Consider the following 18,039-nt stretch of genomic DNA (forward strand, 5'->3'; position numbering starts at 1 on the left):
AGCCTCCGAGACTGATGCACTGTGCACCATGGGTGGATCAGCAGGAGCCAGAGTATTGGGACCAGAGGACAGAAGAAGTTCTGAAGCTGATGGCAACATACAAGTACATACTGAAGAAAATGCTTCACATCTACAATCTAATTGAAACTGGTGAGTGGACCCAAATCAGAAATCCCAAATTTCAAGCTTCCAGTGGTTTTGCTCCAGTTCCCCATATCCAATATTTTCCCAAGCAAAATGTAACTTGCATAGACGAGGCTACAGAGAGCCTTGAGATACTGACCTGGTTTTCGGCACAATTTAAGCTCAAATGTGCCCATTTACAAAGGCCAAATGGGAGGGACTGAGTCACTGGAGGACCCCAAGGGACCTGGCCCTGTGAGAGTGGCTGACAGTAGGGGCTTGGACAGGAAATCACACACTGCAGATCCTGATGGCCTGCGATATACTGCCTGGAGGGAACCTCAGTCATTTACAATATGAATTCATCTTCAATGGCCATGATTACGTTGTGCTGAATGAGGACCTGAGAACTTGGACTGCAGTCGGCAAGGCAGCTGAAGTGCTGAGGCAAAATTGGGAGGCATCAGGTTTGGCAAAATCTTTGAAGACTTACTTGCAGCATGAAGGTGTGAAGTTGGTCCTCAGACAGCTGGTCTATGGGAAGGAGATTTTGCTGAGAACAGGTAAGGAAAGAAACTGCCAATCTTGAACTGAGACTGGAGCCCCTGTCCCCTGAGGATTCCTCCTCAGCAGGGGGAAGCTGGAATAGTCAGTCTTGCATCAAAGGGGAAGAAGTGTCATGGGTTACCTAATTCAACAAGAGAGAGGGACTCTCCAGAGGGCTAAGCCTTCACCCAGGATAGATCAGTCTGTCAATTATGCAGCATTTCCCTTCCATTTGCCTTGTGAACCATGGTCTCTGTCATGTCTGTTCACTGTCCATGTACTGTGGAGGTCTGAGTCCAGTGTTGCTGAGTCTGAGTCCCCATCCAGTCAGAACCAGAAGTCCGTATTCCTAGAGGGCAATCCAGAGTCCCCTGTTCTGTGCTGGCTCATGGTGATTCTGAAACTTTCCAAGGAATAGATTGCCCCATCCTTATCCTGAGATTAGACTGATGTGTGGGGTCTGCACAACTCCTTCTAACCAACTCTCCCATCCATCCATTCAAACCAAGGTCACGTGCACAGTGATGAATATTCAGGAAGAATGCAAAAAGCCTGAATTTTCTAATTTATTCTCTTCAGATACCCCTAAAATACACATGACCCGTAAGGTCAGAGCTGATGGGAAAATCACTCTAAGGTGTTGGGCCCTGGACTTCTACCCTGCTGAAATCACCCTGACCTGGCAGAGGGATGGGAGCAACCAAAGTTTGAATATGGAGGTGATAGAGACCAGGCCTTCTGGGGATGGAACCTTCCAGAAGTGGGCAGCTGTGGTGGTGCCTTCTGGGAAGGAGCAGAATTACACATGTCATGTAAATCATGAAGGGCTGCCTGAGCCCCTGACCCTGAGATGGGGTAAGGAGTGAGTGTGGGCAAAGAGTCTATCACACAGAGAGTGGGAGGCTTTTGGGAGAAATGGATCAGGGTCATGACTGAAAGCTGGAGGTCAGAGGCCTCACTGTTCCTTCCATTCTCTGTCAGAGCCTCCTCAGCCCTCTGTCCCCATCATGCCAATTGTTACTGGCCTGGTTCTTGGAGCTGTGCTTATGGGAGCCGTGGTGACTTTTCTGATATGGAAGAGGAGGACTAAAGGTAAGGAAAGGGCAGGGTCTGTGTTCAAGTCTCCATAGGAATAACAAGTTCAGCTGAGAGTGTGTTCTGACACATGAGAGCAAAGTTTCCTCCACACAGTTGCTTATTCAGTCTTGTGCTGATGTGCTGACATTAACTCTATTGTGAAGGAAATAATGAACAGATTCATCACTTCATCACTACAATGATAAAGGTGGCAGAGACCTGATCCTCAGCTCTCAGAGGTCAAATGGAAAGGTTCCTACTTAGAACAGTTATCCAGGAGTCCAGTCAATCCTGTTCATGTACAATCTACTATCAGTTTTCCTCATCTTTCTCTAGATCTGCAGTCACAGTTCTAGAAACTTCCAAGAGATAAGAACCAGAGGATTTCTCTTGGCCTTGCAGATATTGATGCTCCCAGGAGCTCTAACAAAAGGGATTATTTCCAGGGGTCAATGGTGAGACAGCCTTGTTCAGGCTTGCCAGTCATTATGCTAGGCGCTCTTCCCTGAGACACTTATGGCAGTATATACAGGAGCCATGGAGGTTCTCAGCCAGCCCATACCTCCTCATTACTTCTATCTTCAGAGGCTTTGATCTGCTCTTGTATCACTTTCTACTTGGAGTTTCTAGGATGTCCATCCTTCTGTTATATCTTTAAAAAGTGACACCCTAAAGGGCCTGATGTGAGACAGGGAGAGGTCAGAAGATAGAACCCTGGGGTGTGGGGACTCCTGAGATTGGGACAGTTTGAGTGTGTGATGAGCTGTTCAGAACGTCACCATTTAAGACACTGATCTGAATTTCTTCCTTGTTCTTTTCTTCTACAGGATAAGACAGCTGCATTGAGCCCAACAGGATTTATTCTGTTTTCTCTTTTCTCACTGTGGCCTCCAAAACTGATGACTTCTCTTCCTGCATCTGACTGTGACTATGTGTCTGTCTCCTGTGAGTACAGTGTGAACAGGAGATGAGTTCAGCCCTGCCCTGAGCATCAATAAGTCCCATCCACACACTGATCATCATTCCTTCCCCAGTCATCATTGCTGCTTCAACAGAGGCTGGGCTGGCAAACCTCCATCCCTGCCTGAACTTTAGTTTCCACTGAGCTACATCTTCATGCATCTTTCTTGAAATTAAACTTTTTTATGATTATGGCACTTCTCTCAGAGTAGATTTTTGATTAGTGTGGTAAAGATGGGTAAAACTTGATGGAGAAAATAACGTCTCAGAACTTTACGGAATCTGAGTAAATAGAGTGTGCTGTGCTAACTCTATTACCTCTCCTGAAGGTGAAGACTGTGTGGAGACATGTGAGGCCTGTGTGTGCACAATTACACCCTCCACCCTGGGCTCTCACATAGTCCCTTCCCACCTGTGTCATCTTGCTAGCTCCTCATCCCTTTTCTCTCAATAAACCTGTTCACCAGGACATATGATCAAAGTTCTCAGGCATTTGTAGGGTCTGTCCAGTGTCTGTGCTGTCCTTTCATGTTGGCAGTCATGATTCTGATATTCCATCAAGAGATATTGAGATTCACGGTACTACAGGAATTGCATTTGTTCTCAGTTCTGTGTTTCAATCTGGTGTCCTTGTCTTCTCTTGTTGATGGTCACTGACGTAGCTCGGAATGTTTCTGTCATTGTCTAACCATGGATGTCTGTGGTATTCTCACCAAATTAGTGAGAGTCCAAGCCTGGTTTCTGACAGCCTTTAGACGCTGTAATATGTCAGTGCCACCAGCAGGAGGAGCTCTGCCAACAGGAGATTTGCAAGTTCAGGAACAACCTGGGCTACATCCTGAGACCCTGTCTCCAAAGGAAGTCATTAAAATCTGATAAATAAAAAGGAATTTAAAAAGCAATTAAAAAATCATAAGTATTGGACAAAGATGTTCTATGCTACTGCCATTCTACAGATATCTTAACTAAGCATTTGAATTTGAGACAGGAAGTAGGTTTATGTAAGGAAAGTTATGTGGAATATATAATTTGGGCACTACCTGTTGAAAAACTGCTTAACTCCCTAGAGGATTTCACAGTAGTCACCAAAGCATAGGCACAGGATTTCAGAGCATCGAATCACTTTCAATGAAACTGGAAATCCTTCAAAATGAAGTAAGGGAATCCTGTGTTAACACTTGTCCACAGAGAGGGTCACAGCAGAGATCAAGAGGAATGGTGTAGACAAAATCAATAGTAATCTCTGTAAAACTAAGTTAATTGACAGTCTAGACACCGTCTACAATTCCTGAGGGATGGAGATTCTGCTCCAGTTCTAATAGAACATTAATCAAGGGAGAGTGTGTTTATGGCCCTAAGGCACAGTTGGGCATTGTCTCTTGTGTGCTTCTCTGGATCCCAGAGGAAATGCACATGGCAGATTCTCTAATTCTTGTTAAGCAGTACTAGGAGCAGAGCCCATAAAGAGGGGAACAGGGCAGGGAAATCAGGTTTCTGAAGCATGTGACAGGGATCCTCCTGCATGTGTGTCTGTGGAACAGATACCTGCCTCAGGCAAGGAGCACATTTCCCAGCAAACCCTAGAGTCCTTCAACAACAGGGCATGGCAGCAATTCTCTACCTAAAGCTTCCCCATATCCTGCCATCTCTGTAGGGGTGTCCTGATCCTCTTTTTCTACCTGTGTGCAGAGTTTACACATCTCTCTTCTCTAGTCTGCTAATTCCTTTCAGCATCCTTGCGAACTTGACATACTGGCCAATATATCTGTTACCAGGGTCCAACCTGCAGGAGAGTCAGGAACTGGCTCACAGAGCCCCAGAACTCATACTCGATGTCATATTTCAACAACAAAGCATCCAAGTCTGGCCTCTGGGATTCAGTGAATGGAGCACACTGGTCCTGGGGACAGGGAGTTGAAGAAGAAGGTCGGCTAGAACCATTGCCCCGAATTCCCAGTGTCTGAGATCTCAGTTCTGCTAGTAGAAATGGATTGGTGTCTCTGACATGATTGTTTCCTAAAGACAATCATAAGGATAAGAATTCTCAAACCCTGCATGTCTCCCATTGATAAGAACAAGTATGTATTGATCCTCAAATAAAACTTCTGATCCCAGGTTGCCATTATTTGGCATTATCTTCAACAAAGTTAGAGTCTCAACATTCTCAATTCCTAAGGCAGTCAGTATGGATTGATATATGTCATGTAGGCATGTTTACCTTTAGTTCCACATAATTTCTAAGTGTGTGTAGACATATTGAGATCAAAATGCTCTAGAATAGCTGACATATTTCTCCTTGTGTTGGGACTCAGAAGAACATCTTGATCAAGGCCAGGACATGGATCAGGGTGAATCAAGTTGTCCCCAGACACTGCTCTGGGGATACCAAGACAAAGAGCTGGGTCAGAGTGAGGAGATGGATATTTGGGATTCATGGTTCCCAAGAGTTGATCTTTCCATCACATGACTAACCATTTTTTCTCTCTCTCTTCTATTGGTGATTCTTAGAGAAGCCCATCAGCCTAAACCAATCAGGGTCATAAAGTGAAGAGAGACCAATACTGACTCAGACTCCACTTAGAAAGCAGAAGGGAAGCCCTGACCCCATACCTTTCAACTGTTAGCACTGACACTATGTCTTTGACCCAGAACCATCTATAGGAGTTCAGAGTTTATGAGGGAAGAGCCTCTGCACAGAGGACGAAGGGCTCAGACTGTCTGGTGTTCACCATCCCAACATCTGCATTTTTGCCTTAACTCAATGGCACTCTCCTGTGGTGATACTTGTGCGTTAACAAATTAAGCGTACCTGAAGTTCAAAGAGTGGAGCTAGCCACTAGATAGCCATAGACAGGCAGTGGTGTCACACACCTTTAATCCTAGCACTTGGGAGGATTTAGCAAGAAGATCAGGAGTTCAAGTCCACCCTGGGATACACAAGATCGATCCAGTCTGAAAGAAAAACATAGCCAGGCAGTGGTGGCACACACCTTTGATCCCAGCACTAGGGAAGTGAAGACAGGAAGTGATGTGGCTAGGCAGAGAGAGGAATATAAGGTGGGAGGAGACAGGAGCTCAGTCTCCTTTAAGGCTGAGGATTCAGTAGAAGAAAGAACTCTAGTGGGTGGCTGCTCTGCTTCTCTGATCTTTCAGCTTTCACCCTGATATCTGACTCTGGGTTATTATTAAGACCAGTTAGAATCCATGCTACACTGTCCTTTCACCCATAGTGGAAAACTGGGCTCTAAAGTGATCACAAATATATATAACTGATATTTGTTGAGGACTATTGTAAGGCCAGGCACTTGGTAGATTTTCCAACATTACCTAGGGAGTGGAGCCTAGAGAAGGAAAAGCAGGTTTCTTGTTCATGTGGTGAAGACCTTCTTTCTCAAGGATGTGAGACATTCTACCCAGTTCAGGCCTGGATCTCTTCCCCCAGCAAGTGCTAGAGCCCCCTCTACACCTGGACACAGCACCAAGCCTCTGGCTAAGTGCTGAAACCTGATCCACATCTGACCTCACAGCCCTTGGAGTCAGCAGGGAGGGACAACTTAGGTAGAGGAAGTCTCCCTCCTTCTGCATGTCTGATGCTTCCCATTTCTCCCCTAACCTTGCAACAGCTATGCAGCCATGGAAGCTGCTGCTGACCAGAGACAAAAACTATGCACCAATATAAGACCAGAACTAAGCAATGATGTTTGAATGGATGCAGATGGAGCAAGAGGAGGCCACATCTGCATAGACCCAAGGAAAGGATAACTGGGTCCTTCATCTTAGAGATAGTAAATGGTGGCCATAATATGAGTTTATGATTAAAAGGCTTTAAAAGGCTTCCCATGGGTATACAGAGTATCGTGTTGCATGTCTGGGTCTTGAGCGTCTGTGGAGGGTCAGGCCTGGTGTCATAGGGAGACCCTGGGGGGATTTCTGCATTGGAAATCATCAGAGAGATGTCAGTAGTGCATTATCTTTCTCGTCTCCTTTTGCTTCTACTCTTGGCCTTCCTTGGTGATGGCGTGCATGGCCACTGACAGAGCAGCCAACTCCCATCCTAAATTACTTCACCTTCCCTCAGATCCCTGTGATCTCTGATCATCAGGAAGCCAAGACTTAATGCAAGTGCCCTCAGCTGGCCAATAAAAAACTGTGACACAGCAGTGAGGCAATGAAACCCCATAATCAGGGCCAGAGATGGACACTTCAGTGAGGTAGGTAGCCCTTTATTTTACTTTCCCTCCTTGATTCTGTCAGCTACATCAGCATCTGGGCTAGGACTCAGAAGGATGTTGTGAACAGGACCAGTACAGAGATCACAGTAAGCAACTGGTCCCCAGACACTGCTCCAGGATACCAGGCCCTAGAGCTGGTCTGAGTGGGGAAGGCAGGGCTCTAGAGATTCCTCTCACAGTAGTTAATCTTTCCATGACTCAATCCACCACATCTCCGTCACTCCCATTGGAAATTTTTAGAGAAGCATCATCCTGAAGATCAGAGTCATAAAATGGATAAGGACCAGTCTGGACATCCTCTAGCTATGCTATTTATCTGCTCTTTTCTCTGAAATTGGCTTCCTATGATCCTGACCTAAAATTTAGAGGTTTAATTGCCTCTGCCTCCTGAGAGCTTGTATTAAAGTCATGCACCACCACCACCTGGCTCATTTTTATTCGCATATGAAACATTTCTCAGCATGTGTTTCTGTACACCATGTTCATGCTCAGTGGCCGGGGAGGCGAGAAAAGGTGTTTGGTTATCCTGTGACTGGAAAGAGATGGCTCTAAGTTCATGGTTGGGTGCTAGGAATTGAACCCAGATTTACTGGAGGGTGGCCAACGCTTTTAATCACTGGGCCATGTATCCAGTGCCCTTTAAATGGTTGATCATGTTCGAACTATGGAGATATTCTAGGGCTGCCATATACAGGGCTCTGGCAACTCCTTCTCACAGGTGGGGGTTCATTATAAACACCCTAATCCTACTTTAGGAACTGAAGATGCTTCCTGTTCTGGTTTGTAAAATTTCCCTCTTTAAGTTGCTGATATTTTTAGAGATGTCTGGTCATCACTCACTACATTCGACAGCTGTTCCTGAACGTGGAAAGTGTTCCCTGTAGATTCTAGAAGACTGTTGCTGTATGTCCTGTTGTCCTCCATCCTGAGGAAGTGGGCATCCCAGACTCATCTGTTTTTGTTTCCTGTATCTACAGGGAATGAGACCTGTCTTCAATACTGAGTATGAGTCTGGTGTGATTCTCCCCAGGTGTCCCCTGTTTCTGACAACAGAGGAGTTTCTTTCATTGTCTTACAAGGCCCGTGGACCCCTGACGGAGGCATCTCCATGCTATTGTCATGAGATATTTTAGGGTCAAAGCCTGTTTTCTGACAGCGGTAATAAGCTGTGATCGGCCAACACAATAAGGCAACTAATGACACAAATACAGTGAAAATCAGAGAAAGGACATTTATTAAATGTGGCCACTGTGGGAAGAGGAGCAAACAGGTCCAGTGACTCACTCTGAGTCCCCAGTTTCATCTTTAGCATCCTGACATTGAGGTTCAGGTTTAAGTATGGGGAAAGAGGACTTTCCCCCATTTTCCTCTTTAATTTTCCTTTTTTACTTTGCTAATAAACTAGAGCTTTCTGGTCATCACTCACCTCTTCTCATTTACCCAACTTTCCCCATTTTATTCCCTGGAGATTCTCTCTGTCTGTGCCTGTGTGTCCTCCTCCATCATGGGTTTCTTATCCTTGAACACTGTATTTTCCCACTCCTAACTTCTAAGTGTTGGCATTACAGGTGTGTTCCATGACACACAAATCTTCATAGAAATTTTAAAAACATCTCCGTTCCCATGTCTATAAGCATTGTCAGGAATTTAGCAAGTGGCATATAGCAGTAGGAAGTGTACAGTTACTGTGTGCACTTTTGTTGTTGTTATTGTTGTATTTAGACAGGGTCTCATGTAGCTTTGGGTCATAATCTCCTGATATTTTTACCTCTTCTTTGAAGTGCTGGGAGTAAAGGCATGTTCTGTTCTAGTGTAAGAATTTTGTTAATAAATTCTTAGAGAACTCTTTTCAGTAAAATATGGGTTAAACTGTGTTATAAGCATTTAGAACCTAAATTTCAAGTAATCAATTCTATGTAAATGATCAATTGCAGAAAATTAGAATTGCTTACACTGGGAATGCCATGGCCTGAGGTTCATGCTCACCTCTCATAAATTCAAGCACATCAGGATCTCTGGACTCCTTTCCACAGGGACTGAGTAGCATGCTGGGAAACTGCACACAAAGAAATTCCCTAAAAACAAACACTTGTGCAAAATAGAGAACATGCAGCCACTGCCCTGTACAACTGGTCATTCTCTTCTTCCTTCCCATGAGACTGGGGAACTGAGTTCAGGGGAGCTGAGTGAGAGGTAGAGACCTGCAGTTAACCTACCTGTTTGCCTGGCTGGATTCTCTCTTTTTGATTGTGCTAGCCATTTCAAGTTCCTACCCTGACTTTCCCACAGTGATGGACCAAGACCTAGAATTGTAAGTTGAAATAATCCTCTTTATCCCCTAAGGTGCTGTTTAAAGTTTTTAATTTTTAATTTTTTGAGATTATAATATAATTACACTTCTCACTTTCCTTCCCCCTCAACACTCTCCCACACACCCCTCCTTGTTCTCTTCCAATTTGTGGCTTCTTTTTTTTAAATTATTATTATGTTCTTTCTTTTTCTATCTCTCTGTTTCTCTCTCCCTTTCTGCCGCACCCCCCTCTTTTTATCAAATATAACCTGCTCAGTCTGTGTCTTACTTAGGGTTTCTATTACTGTGAAAAGACACCATGACCACAGAAACTCTTATAAAAGGAAACATTTAATTGGGCTGACTTAGAGTTTTAGAGGTTTATTCCATTGCCATCATGATGAGCAGCATGGCAGTGCAGGCAGACATGGTGCTGGAGAAGGAGTGAGAGTTCTACATCTTGATCTGCAGGCAGCAGAAGGAGGCTGTGTGCCACACTGGGTGGAGCTTGAGCCTATAAGACCTCAAAACCCACTCCACAGTGACACACTTGCTCCAGCAAGGCCAGTCCTCCTAATAGTGCCACTCCCTATGGGCCAAGCATTCAAACACATGAGTCTAGGGGAGCCGTTCCTATTCAAACCACCAGTGAGTATTAATATACTTGTGTGTATGTTTTCAAGGCTGACCATGTGGTATTGGTTAACCAGTTGGTGCACTCTTCTCTGAGGAGAACTGTTCCTCCCACCCCCAGCTTTCCTTAGGTACCTGTAATCCTTTGTATAGGGTGGAGGCCCTCTGTACTTTTCTCTACTCATTTTGGCATATCTATTGGTATTGTCCTTATTCAACTCATGTTTGAGTAGTCATGTTGGTGGGACTTTATAGATATAGCTACTAAAATTCCTAAGAGACACAATCTCGTGGCAAACTTCCTGGTTCTTACAATCGTCCCACCCCTTCTCCCTTCTGAAATGTGCCCCGAGTGGGAGTGTGTTGTAGAATGCTATTTTAAGGTGTATTACTTTTGTTTATGTTGCATTTGTTTAACTCTATGAAGCTGTGTTACTATGGCTGTCAAAAAAATACATAATGATCTAATGAAGAACTAAATGGCCAATAATGAGGCAGGAGAGAAAATCCAGGTGGGGCTGGCAGGCAGAGAGAATATATAGAAGGAGAAATCTGGGAGAAGGTGAGGGAGGAGCCAGAGAAAGGAGAGGACTCCAGGGGCTAGCCACTCAGCTGCACAGCAAGACATGGAGTAAGAGTAAGATTTAAAGCAAAGGATAACCAGACTACAACCTACAGCTCCAGAGAAGCTAGCTAACAAGGAGGACCCAAAGAGGGATGCATGGATCACCCTGGGAAGGGGAAGTAGGTGAGATCTCCATGAGTATACTGGGATGAGGAGTGGGCAATGGAGGGTAGGGGATGGGGGATGAGAACGTAAGGGAACAGGATGATCCAGCTGGAGTAGGGATGGAGTGGGAGAGCAATGAAAGAGATACCATGATAGAGGGAGAATCATGGTGATGGGAAGAAACTGGGAAGTTCCCAGGAATCCCCAAGGATGACCCCAACTTATACTACTGCCAATAGTGGAGAGGGTGATCAGATTGGTGAATACCCTACCTGTCATCATCGAGCCTTTCTCCAGTATCTGATGGAAGCAGATGCGGAGATCCACAGCCAAACCCCAGGCCGAGCTCCAGGAACCCAGTCAAAGAGAGAGAAGAGGGATTCTATGAGCAAGGGGCATCAAGACCATGATGGGGAAACCTACCAAGACTACCAAACCAAACTAGTGGGAACTCATGAAATTTAGATCAACAGCTGTGGAGCCTGCATGAGACTGGACTAGGCCCTCTGCATAGCAAGATAGTGATGTAGCTTGATCTGTTTAAAGGGGCCCCCTGGCAGTAGGATCAGAAACCATCCCTGGTGCATGAGCAGGCCTTTTGGAGCCCACTACCTATGATGGGATACCTTGCACAGCCTTGAGGCAGGGGGAGGAGCTTGAACTTGCCTTTACTAAATGTACTTCCCCATGGGAGGCCTTACCTTCTTGTAGGAGGTAATGGGGGATGGATTGGGGAAGGAAACTGGAGGGGCAGGAGGAGGGAAGAGGGGTATCTTTGATTGGTATATAAAATGAATTAAAAAAATCTTTTTTTCTTGTTTTCTTTTTTCTTCATTTTTAAAATTTATTTATTAAATTTAATTTTACATATCAGCCACTGATTCCCTTGTTCTCCCCCCTCCCACCCCTATCCCCCACTCCACTCCCCAACTCCCACCCCCCCACTCCCCTACCCCACCCCACCCCCGCCTTCCCCCCAGCCCACCCCCCATTCCCATCTCCTCCAGGGCAAAGATTCTCCCGAGGATTGAGTTCAACCTGGTAGATTCAGTCCAGGCAGGTCTAGTCCCCTCCTCCCAGGCTGAGTCAAGTGTCCCTGTATAAGCCCCAGGTTCCAAACTGCCAGTTCATGCACTGAGGACAGGACCTGGTGATGCCTCCCAAGCAGATAAAGCTAATCAACTGTCTTATTTATCTGGAGGGCCTGATCCAGTTGGGGGCTCCTCAGCTATTGGTTCATAGTTCATGTGTTTCCTTTCGTTTGGCTATTTGTCCCTGTGCTTTTTCTAACCTTGGTTTCAACAATTCTCGCTCATGTAAACCCTCCTCTTTCTCGCTAATTAGACTCCCGGAGCTCCACCCGGGGCCTAGCCATGGATGTCTGCATCCAGATTCCTCAGTCCTTGGATGGGGTTTCTGGCATGACTATTAGGGCGTTTGGCCATCCCATCACCAGAGTAGGTCAGTTCGGGCTGTCTCTCGACCATTGCCAGCAGTCTTTTGTGGGGGTATCTTTGTGGATTTCTGTGGGCCTCTCTAGCACTTTGTTTCTTCCTTTTCTCATGTGGTCTCCATTTACCATGGTCTCCTATTCCTTGTTCTCCCTCTCTGCGGGAGATCCCAGCTGGATCAAAAAAAAATTCTTACTAAAAAAGTACATGACAAAATTTAAAAAAGATGCAATAAAAAAAAGAAAAGATTTACAGAAGTAAGAGAACAGGAAAAGCCCAGTGGGAAAAGGTAGACAGGATAAGTTAAGGAAAGTTTTGGCATAAAGAAGCCAAGCTAAGGCCAGCATTCATAATTAAGAATAAGCCTCCGTGTGTGAATTTACTTGGGAGCTGGGTGACAGGTCCTCCAAAATGAGAAAAACATCAGAAACAACAGGAGTGTCTAAGTTGCTTTTTGTTGAAGTGTTTTATCACATCAACTGGAAATAGTTGCTTTACTCAAGGTGCCTCCAACAGCAAAGGGGAGTCCAATCTCTGCTAATTAGGCAGTCAAATTGTCCCATTCCCAGTGTCTGTTTATTACAGAAAACTAACATCAGAAAGAGTGTTCACAATATTAACATGTAGAACTCAGTAATTTTTTAAAGATTTATTTATTTATTTTATATACAGTGTTCTGCCTGTATGTATGCCTCAACGTCAAAAGAGGACACCAGATCTCATTATAGATGGTTGTGAACCGCCATGGAGTTGCTAGATTTGAACTCAGGACCTCTGGAAGAGCAGTCAGTGCTCTTAACCTCTGAGCCATCTCTTCAGCCCCAGAACTCACTAATATTAACAGTGATTTCAGAGTTTAGCAGTGTTTTAGCCATGCTCGACACCTGCCCCATGTCCAGAGTCTTCTAATCCATCTCAGCATGAAAACCCTCCAATAGTAACTCCCAGAAAGTGAAAATCCCTGCACATGGAGAAATAATATGCATGTATAAGGTGTTCCTTATGCATGTTGCAAGCTTATTTTAAACCATTTGATATATGCTCCAAAGTAATCACAATTTAACATTGGGACAATAGAAGATTGTGATGAATAGTCTTAATTGTATGTTTAAAGTTGCCATATGTTCATGTCTTTAAGTCTGGATGTCAGAATTCAAACCATCTTTGAAATGTGTAAATGTCTCTTTAGTATACTGATTACAAAGCAAAAAAAAAGTACTTGATAAGCATCTCAGTGTACAAAATACCATCACATTTATAGGTTTGTGCTCTCCCTCTCGTTTTCAGTTTGCTAGAAGGTTCAGATATTGCTCCCATTGTGTGAGAAATGATTTTCCTGCATCCCAGCTGCAAACAAACAAACAAACAAACAAAAACGGTCCCAGCCTATTAGCTATGCTCATTGGCAGCTGACCCCGAAGCTTTGCCAGTAGAGGGCAGTAGAGAAACGCGAAGGGAAGGCATCAGGTTTATGACATGAAGGCTCCTTGCCAGGTTCCTGCAGTGTGTGCCTGGTTTTTCCAGCATCTGTTCCCATAGCACCTGAAGCAGCTGCAGCATCCAGCACGTACAGAACACAGCAAACCTAGAAACAGCAGCTTTCCCAGATGCGCTCCTGAGGTCTCATTCTGGAGTGGCCCACCGTGAAGAGGTGTTGTTGAATCTACCACAGCAGAAGTACCTTGAGGTCCTTGTTATACCCTCCTTAGCAGGGCAAAACCCCAGCTCCTCTTGTTTCTCAAAAGCTGACTGTGATTCATTGTCAATTGGAGTGGGTTGAGGGTCATCTACGAGACACACTTTGGGCATGTCTTCAAGGCCATTTGCAGAGAGGTTTAACTAAAGGAAGGGTGCACCATATTACAGGCTGTGGCCCCAGACTGAATAAAAGGGGGAAAAGAAAATGCCTGTGAGCACTGTATCCTGGTTCTTAGTGTCCTGGTCTGCAGAGACATGAGCAAGCAGCCTTACAAGCTGCTGTTGTGAAGCTGCTCATCATCTTGCCTCCCTGTCACGACAGACTGTAGTGGTATTTGCTCCACCAATGACCTTGGGCTATATGGCCCAAAGGAGGTGGTGTTTCCTGCTCTTATATGTGACCACCTAAAAGGAGTTGGAGAAGTGCCACATGCCCCTTTTCCCTGCTCCTGCCTGCAAGGTGGATTTGCTCTCCATCAGATCAGAGGATGACTTCAGCTGTCTACTCTATTTTGTTTCTGTGAATGTATTTCCTCAGCTTATATCTTAATAAATTCTGTTACCCATTTAATAGACTCACATGGATTGATCATAAGTGGTGCTCACGTGACAAAAAGACCCCACACTCCCTGTAGCTCCTGCCTGCAGCCTCTGCAGCAGCAGTGACAGGTTGGTTCAGAGGCTTGTGTGCTCACTGGAGGTCAGCCTCTCTAGCACTCCCGAGCCACTGGGTCCCAACCACGTGGATCTGAACCCCAAGCGTACCCACTGGGGCTACTTGTGTGACCAAACCCTAAGACACTCAGGCAGCTGCTAGTGAGTTTCTCAGCCCTGCAGAGCCCGCACAGCTCAAACTCCCAGGAATGCCCTGACCCCTGCTCAGGTGACCAGATGCAGCATACAGCAGCCCTGTGGGGAGCCTGTAGACCAGGCAGCGCAGGAGATGTGTGAGTCAGTCACTTCCTGGCCAGGTGACTCACAAGGCAGTGGTTCTTGGAACCACTACCAGAAGCAGTTCTTAGGCAGAGGAAGGTGCCCACCAGAGGGGCTTTTCTAGTTCCATGCTTGTAGCAGCGAGATCAGGTCAGACCCCCACCTGGTTAGAGACTACCAGCAGAGTATTCCTTTACTTTTAAAACTGCTCTGTGTAGCTGCCGCCAGCTCCACCTTTTGAAACTCCTGCTGTCGCTACCATTTTGTGTGCTGCCGCAGCCACCACTTTGTGCACAGCCAGTCCCTCAGAGTGTCTGCAGGTGTTCCAGGCGGCACTTCTGATTGTTTGGTATATTGCCTCATCTGTTGCGATCCTGGCAGCTCTGCCCATTACTCACGGGTAGGGGTTGCCTGCGTTAATGTTTGATTCACAGAGCTCATTCAGGGACCTGAGTCAGCTTGCGCCGGACCTGTTTTGTCGCTATACCTGCGACACCTACTGGCCAGGCAACGATACTACATCCAAAAATCATCGAAGGAATCAGCCATTCTCTCAACCTGATCAATTACATCTGGGACATCTGGACACATAGGACAATCTTTTGAGGATTTATCTGAGGTAAATTTCTACACTTTAAACTGATAGATAAAATAAGAAATTAATAAAATTTTCTTTACAAATTTGGAATATTTCTCAAAAAAATTGGAGGAAAATATTACACCTCAGGAATTTAAAAATTGTTTTTGCTTGTATGATGAATGAATTTCTACAGAACATATACGACCTTCCTGGGACATATATAATAGTCACTGTTATGGCAATTTGCATAATAAATCACATAATATCATTGAAAAACTGGCTCAGTATTAATAGCAAAATGAGGCAGTAATGGGACTGATACTGGCTTTACAATGTAGTAATGAAGACTTAGGTGAAAAGATCTTTCTTTGGAATCTGCTGACTTACTACAAAAACTTCAGGCTTTGCAGAGTAGTAATGAGGATTTAAATAGAAGGACCCTTTCTTTGGAATCTGCTAACTTACCACAAGAATTTCAGGCTTTGCAGAGTAGCAATCAGGATTTAAATAGAAGGATTCTTTCTTTGTAATCTGCTAACATACCACAAGAACTTCAGTCCATTAATAATAACTATATAACCAGATTTAATTCTATTGATGATAAATATGAATACTTAATGGATAAAACAATAACTCTCCAGAACAATGTTACCACTACAGATAATTTATAAGGAGGAAAGATTATCACTAATTGATAAAATAAGGTCTATGGAATCATATGTTTCAGAAGCACATAAAAAGTTGCATGATTCCATGGAATCTCTAGAATCCTTTACAAAAGAGGAGGTTCAAGACTGTAGTTGCTTGATTACAAGAATCAGTAAAGATGACAAAGAAATTAATAAGCAGAAGGGCAAGACCATACAAGTCATAACATCACCAGATGGCTCTTATACAATGGCTTATCCTGTTACCATCCATGAGAAGCTAGCAGATGACAGACATCCTGAGCTGTATGTGGAACATATTTTGCAAGCTATTCATATGAGAGATTTAAAAGCCATTAAGGAAGTGGTAGTCACCTATGGCATACATTCAACATATGTAAACCAGATGTTAAATATGTGGTCTTCCACAAATACAATCATACCAGATGGCTGGAATCAGTTAATCTCAGCTGTTATAGCATACAGCCAGTAGCTACAATGGAAAAGCTGGTTGAGAGAAGAAGCTAGAAGCCTGGAAGAGCAGGGTAAGATCATAGGTTTTGAGATCTCCCAAGATCAAATTCTTGGTGAGGGACATTTCACTGATAGAAATGAGCAAGCTACTTTTGATGAGCACAGAATATCCCTATGTTGTACAGCAGCTTTAAATGCTTGGGAAAAAACTCCAGAACCTGGGAAACCAACTGCGCTATATACAAAAATTTCCCAAAGACGACAAGAACCTTTTATTGATTTTATACAAAGGTGGACCACAAAAATTTTCTAAGGACCTCAACAGCTCTTTACTGAATTTATACAAAGGCCAACCATGGCTGTAAACAAAGCAGTGTCAGACTCACAATTAAGACAAGTATTAATTCAATCTTTGGCTTTTGATAATGCTAGTACAGAATGCAAAAGAATACTTACACCTTTAAAGGTCAGGTCAGCACCTTTGGAGGTATGGATTTAATATACAAATGATTTTGAGTCTCTTAACTATGGTAATGAGGCTTGGAGAGGAGAGGAAATTTCCAGAGGAGGACAAAGGCCTCACGGTACCAAATGTTTTAAATGTGGTATACCAGGTCATATGAGAAGAAATTGTATACAAGGTGCTCCTAGAAGCAATACTCCTTCTAGAAATAACCCAAATGGGAGACCCTAACCTTCTGGATTATGCAGAAGATGTGGCAAAGGCCAATATTGGACCAATGAATGTAGATAAACAAAAGATATATTAGGCAACCCTTTACTGGCAGGAAACACCTTGGGGGGGCTCTCACAGGCTCTCAAACCAAACGTGATCCAAATATTTCCAGCCACTGTGAAGGAAATTTCTCTTCAGGACAATTAAATAACCCAGTGTCTAGTGTAAAAAGTGATGTTGCACTGGATTATAGAACAGCTTTGATAGATGGATCAAAAATTCCAAAAAACACCATAAAACAAATATTTTGGCAGACTTCCATAAGTGAACAAAGACCAAAGCTTAGAGTATGAATTAATGACATCATTCTGGAGGGCCTGGTAGACACAGGTGCAGATGTGACTATAATTACACCAAAATTGTGACATCTGAATTGACCTCTTCAAGTGGTAAATGTCCAGTTTCTAGTGATTGGAATACTATCTCAGATAAAACAAAATTTGAGATGGGTTGAATGCATAGGACAAGAAGGACAGAGAGGAAGGCTGAAGCCATATGTGGCAAATGTAGCAGTGAATCTTTGGGGCTGATATCTGTTACAGCAGTGAAATACCCAGATTAAAATTCCTACAGTCGTTTGTATGTATGTTTTGTAAATGTATGTGCTCATGTCTATGTGTGTAGATGTTTTGGTAATAGAAGAAAAGGAGCATAGAATTCACTGTTAGAGGAAACAGGAGTAAATAAATGATAATAATAATAAAAATGGTGAAAAAGAGGTAAATAAATGAAAAAAATTCCTGCAGTCTCAGAAATGGAATACAGACCAGTTCATGTTTCTAGAAATAACATTATAAGATACTATAAAAAAAAAAACCACCAAACATTCAGGCTCTACATAAACAGAGCACACATGCTGTCAAACTCTCAGGAGTACCAACAGCCCTACCTTTAACATGCCTAGCTGATGAACCTGTCTGGGTTGGACA

At 44.0% G+C, this 18,039-nt stretch overlaps 1 pseudogene; it reads left to right on the plus strand.

Annotated features, from left to right (window-relative positions):
- Positions 1 to 415: 415 nt before the first annotated feature.
- On the plus strand, positions 416 to 2,897 carry LOC114682642 (annotated as a pseudogene).
- The last annotated feature ends 15,142 nt before the right edge of the window (positions 2,898 to 18,039 follow it).

This window comes from Peromyscus leucopus, chromosome 16_21 (genome assembly GCF_004664715.2).
Source record: "Peromyscus leucopus breed LL Stock chromosome 16_21, UCI_PerLeu_2.1, whole genome shotgun sequence".
In the NCBI taxonomy this organism is placed as follows: domain Eukaryota; kingdom Metazoa; phylum Chordata; class Mammalia; order Rodentia; family Cricetidae; genus Peromyscus; species Peromyscus leucopus.